The 5,671-nt window shown below is 39.9% G+C and overlaps 1 long non-coding RNA gene across 1 annotated transcript; it reads left to right on the top strand.

The window, feature by feature from the left end:
- The first annotated feature begins 3,080 nt into the window (after positions 1-3,080).
- Positions 3,081-5,416, top strand: LOC148253425 (uncharacterized). The gene is made up of 2 exons (XR_015821723.1): positions 3,081-3,806; positions 4,050-5,416. It is a non-coding gene; the product is annotated as an uncharacterized LOC148253425 (long non-coding RNA).
- Positions 5,417-5,671: the final 255 nt, after the last annotated feature.

Genomic DNA, 5,671 nt, shown 5'->3' with positions numbered 1-5,671 from the left:
TTAGCTAAGAAACACTTCTTACCTTTTCCAATTAGCAAAACTAAGTCCAATAACCTTTTCAACTGCTTCACTTTTATGTTTGGGGACCCTACCACCAAAAAACTTTAACAAGAGCACAATATTTTCTTACCGTCATTGATGAATTTAGGAGAAGTGTTTGGACTTTTCTAGTAGCACATAAGTCTCAAGTCACCCACACATTAACAATTTTTTTTAAAGTTCATTGAGATCCAATTTGATTATATCATATAAAGTCTAAGATTTGATAATGGGATAGAATTCAACCAAGAGTGACAGAACCTTTTTACTTTTTTTTTGTTACCCTCCTTCATGTATTTCATTAAAGTGTTTTGATTGCTTATATTATGCGACAAACACCATCCCACACAAGGATAAATTTGATCGTAGGGCTATAAAATGTGTATTTCTTGGTTTCAATATAGGACATGAAATATATAAACTGTATGACATTAAATCTAAGAAAGTTGTTATTTCTAGGGATGTCATTTTTTATGAAAACATTTTCCATATTATTCTCTCTCTTAGTCTATACCATTACCTCTTGTCTCTAGTACAGATGATGTCCTAGAACTATATGTTTTTCCATCTTCTACACATGATATTCCTAATGTATCTTCACCCAGTCTACATGAAAATGTATCTCCTGTTACCATTGATTCTCATACTGCGCCTTTAATTCAACCACTTCGAAGAAGCACTAGGACCAGACATAAGCCAACTTGCTTATCTGACTTAATTTTTTGGTTATTCAATCACCATCTGCTGCCATGGATGATAATTCATTTTTTGTAGTTTCTACAGGTTTCCCTTACCCATTAACACTTACCTTACTCCACTAATGTATGTGTTAGTGATTAGTACATGAGTTTTTTAGCAAACATATCTACATGTTCAAAACCATGCTCTTATAAACAAGATTGTATAAATTCAAGGGAGGTGGATGTTATGCAAAATGAATTGGATGCTCTTAAAAAAAAAAAAAACACTTGGGTTCTAACTACTTTGTCTGTTGGTAAGAAGGCTATCGGTTGTAAGTAGATTTACAAAATAAAATATATAGTAGATGACACAATTGATAGGTTCAAGGCTAGAGTTATTGTAAAGTGATACAACTAAGTAGTAGGGGTTGATTATTTTGATTCTTTTTCTCCAGTAGCCAAGGTTGCAACAATCAAAATTTTCTTAGCATTAGCAAGTGTAAGAGCAAGAGCCTAGCTAATTTATCAGTTAGATATTAGCAATGCATTTCTTCATGGCCAATTGCATGAAGAAATGTATATGATTCCTTCAGAAGGTTACATTAAGGCAAGCAATGGTTAGGTTTATAAGCTGATTAAATCGTTGTATGGATTGAAGTAAGCTTCTCGCGAATAGAACTATGAATTCTGCTCATAGTTATAATAGTTCAATTTCATCTGATATGAAAATGATCATTGTTTATTTGTTAAGAACACTGAGCACTCCTTCACTGCTTTAATTTAATATGTTGACGATGTTTTGGTTATAGGTAATAGTGAGTAGGAGATTAATGCCATCAAAGCATTTCTTGATACTAAGTTTACAATTAAGGACTTAAGCCTTGCCAAATATTTTCTTGGTATAGAAATAGCTCATTCAGAGTCTAGTACCTACTTGAATAAAAAAAAAAGTATATTTTAGACATTCTTGCAGATGATGGTATACTTGGTGCAAGGCCAGCTCGTACTCCCTTGCCCAAAGGTCAATCTTTAGTTGCAGATATGGAGAATCTATTTTCATAACTTGAAAAATATAGAAGATTGATTGGACAACTTCTCTATCTAAACTTCACAAGGCTTAATCTTACTTCTGTTCTTCAATAGCTCAACCAGTATGTTAATGCCCCATCTAAGTCTCAGTAGAATGCAGCACTACATATCTATAATTATTTAAAGAATTCACCTTCAAAAGGTCTTTACTTGCCAGCAAAGAATAACTTTTACCAATCTCCTCATTTTCATTATCTCATCTCCAAGTTAGGATTTGTAGAATTTCACCAATCTCCAACTTGAGGGGGGGATGTAGATTATGGTATATTTATCATGTTTTGCATGATGCATCAGTGTGCATAGCTTTTTGTTTTGTATTTTTTACTTTTAGGTTGTTGGGTAGTTTTTCACCTTTTGACAATTGATTATTTTTTATTTCTCCCTTCACAATTATATATATATTTAAACTTCTTCAACATGCATCTTTAGAGATAAAAAAATCAAAAAGTTTTTTCCTCTTAATTGGATCTATTTGCTTTCAAACTGGTCACACCCGTTGGGCTCCAAGAGAGGAAGGCCAAAACTCTGTATAGAAGTCATAAGAGCTGTAAATTATTGCACAAGCTTTAACATCATAGAGAATGCTGAGTTCACTCACTTTATTCATCAACCTCTTCTTCCTTTTCTTGAACGTAGCTTTTCTTGTAGAGTCATTAGTGATATAGGCAAGCTTAACCTTCTATTTAGTCATGGTGTTTTCCCGTGGCTGGCCGAGGAGTGGGAAGGGATATATATAGAATGACAAGAGTTCAATAGTTATTAGTAAGGAATAGGGAGAGAAGGATTTTAATATAGTAGAATATACCATATAAGATAAAATGTGGTGCATTCTAAAACTGCAAGTGGAATGCCCAAATTATCTCCAAAAATGTTATGTCTTTAATAGGGGATATGAGAAAATCTTGTGATTTAAGGTAATGTAATTCACAAAATTTAATTAGTAAATTGTTGCAAGGCTCTACTTATATAAAATCATTTAATCTTGACCATCGTTTTTAATTAAAAGCTATTGCTTCATTATCTCCTGCATTATCTCCAGCATTATCTCCAGCATGCATTCTCACTTAAAATCAATCATACATGGTAACCATACCCGCTTCCCTATCTTACACTCAGTCATAGATATTATCTCTTATTCATCAACTAATATGGCCCCCACCTTCCAAATCCAACTTAATTGAATGTCTTGATCTCCTACACCTACCACCATTTTATTTTTTCATTTTTTAAAAAAGAAAATACCTGTAGCACCCGGAAAGAAGGAGGGGAAGAAAAAAAAAAAAAAAAAAAAAAAAAAAAAAAAAAAAAAAAAAAAAAAAAAAAAAAAAAAAAGGGGGGCCACGTCAGCAGCCGCGTCAGCAGCCACGTCAGCAGTCCCGGCCAACCAGTGCCTGCCACGTGGCAAGATCGCGTCACTCCAAAAGGAGCCACGCTGGCGATCCGCGTGGGTGCGATCCGACGGCCCAGATCAATCACGCGATCGGACGGCCCAGATTCAATCGCACGGACGGCCCAGATTCAATCAAAAACGAACGGCCCAGATTAAAAGAAAATGAACGGCTGTGATCAAAAGGCAAGGGGTTATAAATAGAACCTCCACACCAGACCACAAACCCTAGCCGCCCGCCGCTCGCCGGAGAAGACGAACCAGAGGCCGACCGCCGCCACCCGCCGCCACTCGCCGCCGCACCGGGGAAATTTCCGACCGCCGATCGAGGTAAATTTCATACCCCCGACTCGTTTTTCCCCACTGATTCCTCCTATGGCCAAATCGAAGCCGAAATCCCGGCCAAACGGCCGGAATACGCGGCCGAAGCCCAGCGGCACCGCCGCGCCCCCTCTCGGTTTTTGCCTCCGACGAGGCCCTTCCCGGCCTCCGTTCGATGCAATTTTTATATCACCGTGATCACCATTCTTTTCTCTACAGGTTGACCGGAGCCGAATCACCAAAACACGAACCTCGCCGGAGAGCCGCTGCACCCGAGAGCGCCGCCGCCGGTAAGCTCCGTTTTTTCCGTGATTTTTGGCCCCCCGAGGGCCCTAGGGTTGTTTTCTGACAAGGACCAATGCGAGTGTGGCCGAATTCGGCCGAAAACGGCCGAAAACAGTCAACCCGAGGCGACTCGCCGCCGCCAGCGGCGGCGCCGTCGCCGGAGCACGGCGGAGCCGCCGTGCCGGAGTTGCGATTTGGTCCGAAAGGGGCCCTGGGCCTAATTTGGAATTTTTTTGGAACACGTGCAGGTACTGTTAGTGTGTTTCAGTTCCCCGAGAAAAATTCAGGGAAAATTAGGGACAGCCTGCAGGCGCACTGTGAATCGTATTCGGATCTCGAAAACAAGTAAGGACCCCTCACCCTATTTCCTATCACGGTATTAAAGTTCAAAATGATAAAACGGTATTTCTTGAATTAACGCATGTGTGAAATTGCTTAAGGTTGCTAATGGAGCCCGAGTCTAGTGTGATTGATGATTTACTGTTATTTGGCCTGTTTACAGCTTTAAATGCAAAATGAGGTTTGATGTGTTCATTTTACAGATTTGTGTGCATGTACTACGTTTTTATTAATTATGGGTTGAATGACTGAAAAACTGATATTGTATGTTGTCTGTTGGTATGAATTACGATTTGCTTGTTTAAATGTGAATTGATGATGTTGATTGAGGAAAAGGAAAATGAAAGATTGTATAGACTGATAATTGTATTATGGGGGTCAGCCTGACTAGATATCCTGGGAGATGGTGGACGGACCGGGTCCGTAGGGAACCCTACCGGGATTGTGGTCTCACATGCCGGACGGGGTATGGAGATCTTATGGTTTTGGCGCCCATACCGGACGGGGTATGGGGACGGCCCGTTTCACCCTCATACCGGACGGGGTATTGAGGTTTATGGTTTTGGCGCCCATACCGGACGGGGTATGGGGACGGCCCGTTTCACCCTCATACCGGACGGGGTATTGAGGTTCATGGTTTTGGCGCCCATACCGGACGGGGTATGGGGACGGCCCTGGAAACTGATTATGAATGTTAAAGGTTAACGGGTAGCGGAACCCCTATGGACCCCCACGGATACTAGTAGGCTGGTAAATGAGAAAAAAGGATATGTTGTACAATGATTGAATTACAAGAGGCGTGATAAGTGTTATGTTTTACAGCTTAGATTATTCAATGATTATGATGATGTTATTGTTTTTCTCATATTGTTTTCATAAATTCCACCAAGGTAAGTGGATGGTAAAAGTTTTATTATTGATAAAAGGTTTTATTGTAAATTATGCTCCATTGGTCTTTTGTGTTTTTCTACCCACCTTTACCTCCGTGACGGTGAGATATCGTGATGTTCTTACTGGGCTAGTGTAGCTCACTCCTTATTTAACCATTTCAGATCAGGAAGACATGGTTCCCGAGCCCGTTCCGCAGGAGGATGACGAAGGGGATACCTAGAGACTCTGTAGTCATACTCATAGTTTTATTTTCGAGTTTCTCTCTTAGTTAGTTTAATCTTTTATATTTTAAGTACGTTTCTGGTTTTTCGTGTAAGGGATGTTAACTGAAATTTTGATCTCGCTTCCGCATTTGATATATTTAAATACTCATTTCATTTTAATATTTACGGGGCCGTTACAGTTGGTATCAGAGCCAGGTTTCCTCGGACCCATCCCTTACACAATAGTGCCTTAGAGTAATACTCATCGATATATCGTTACTCAATCATTACTTGTGAAGACGAGTACACGGGAATGAGGAGAGGAAGGCCCCCACTAAACCAAGCGGCCCAAGATAATTCGCTTCGGGAGGATTTAGACAGACTATTTGAGATGGTGGAGGCTCTCGTAACTGCCCAGCAAAGGCAAGAGGAGAGAA

This window comes from Carica papaya, chromosome 6 (assembly GCF_054855325.1).
Source record: "Carica papaya isolate Zhongbai chromosome 6, ASM5485532v1, whole genome shotgun sequence".
NCBI classification, from domain to species: Eukaryota; Viridiplantae; Streptophyta; class Magnoliopsida; order Brassicales; family Caricaceae; genus Carica; species Carica papaya.
The sequence above is the reverse complement of the archived record's forward strand: the minus strand, read 5'-3'. Positions and strand labels throughout refer to the sequence as shown.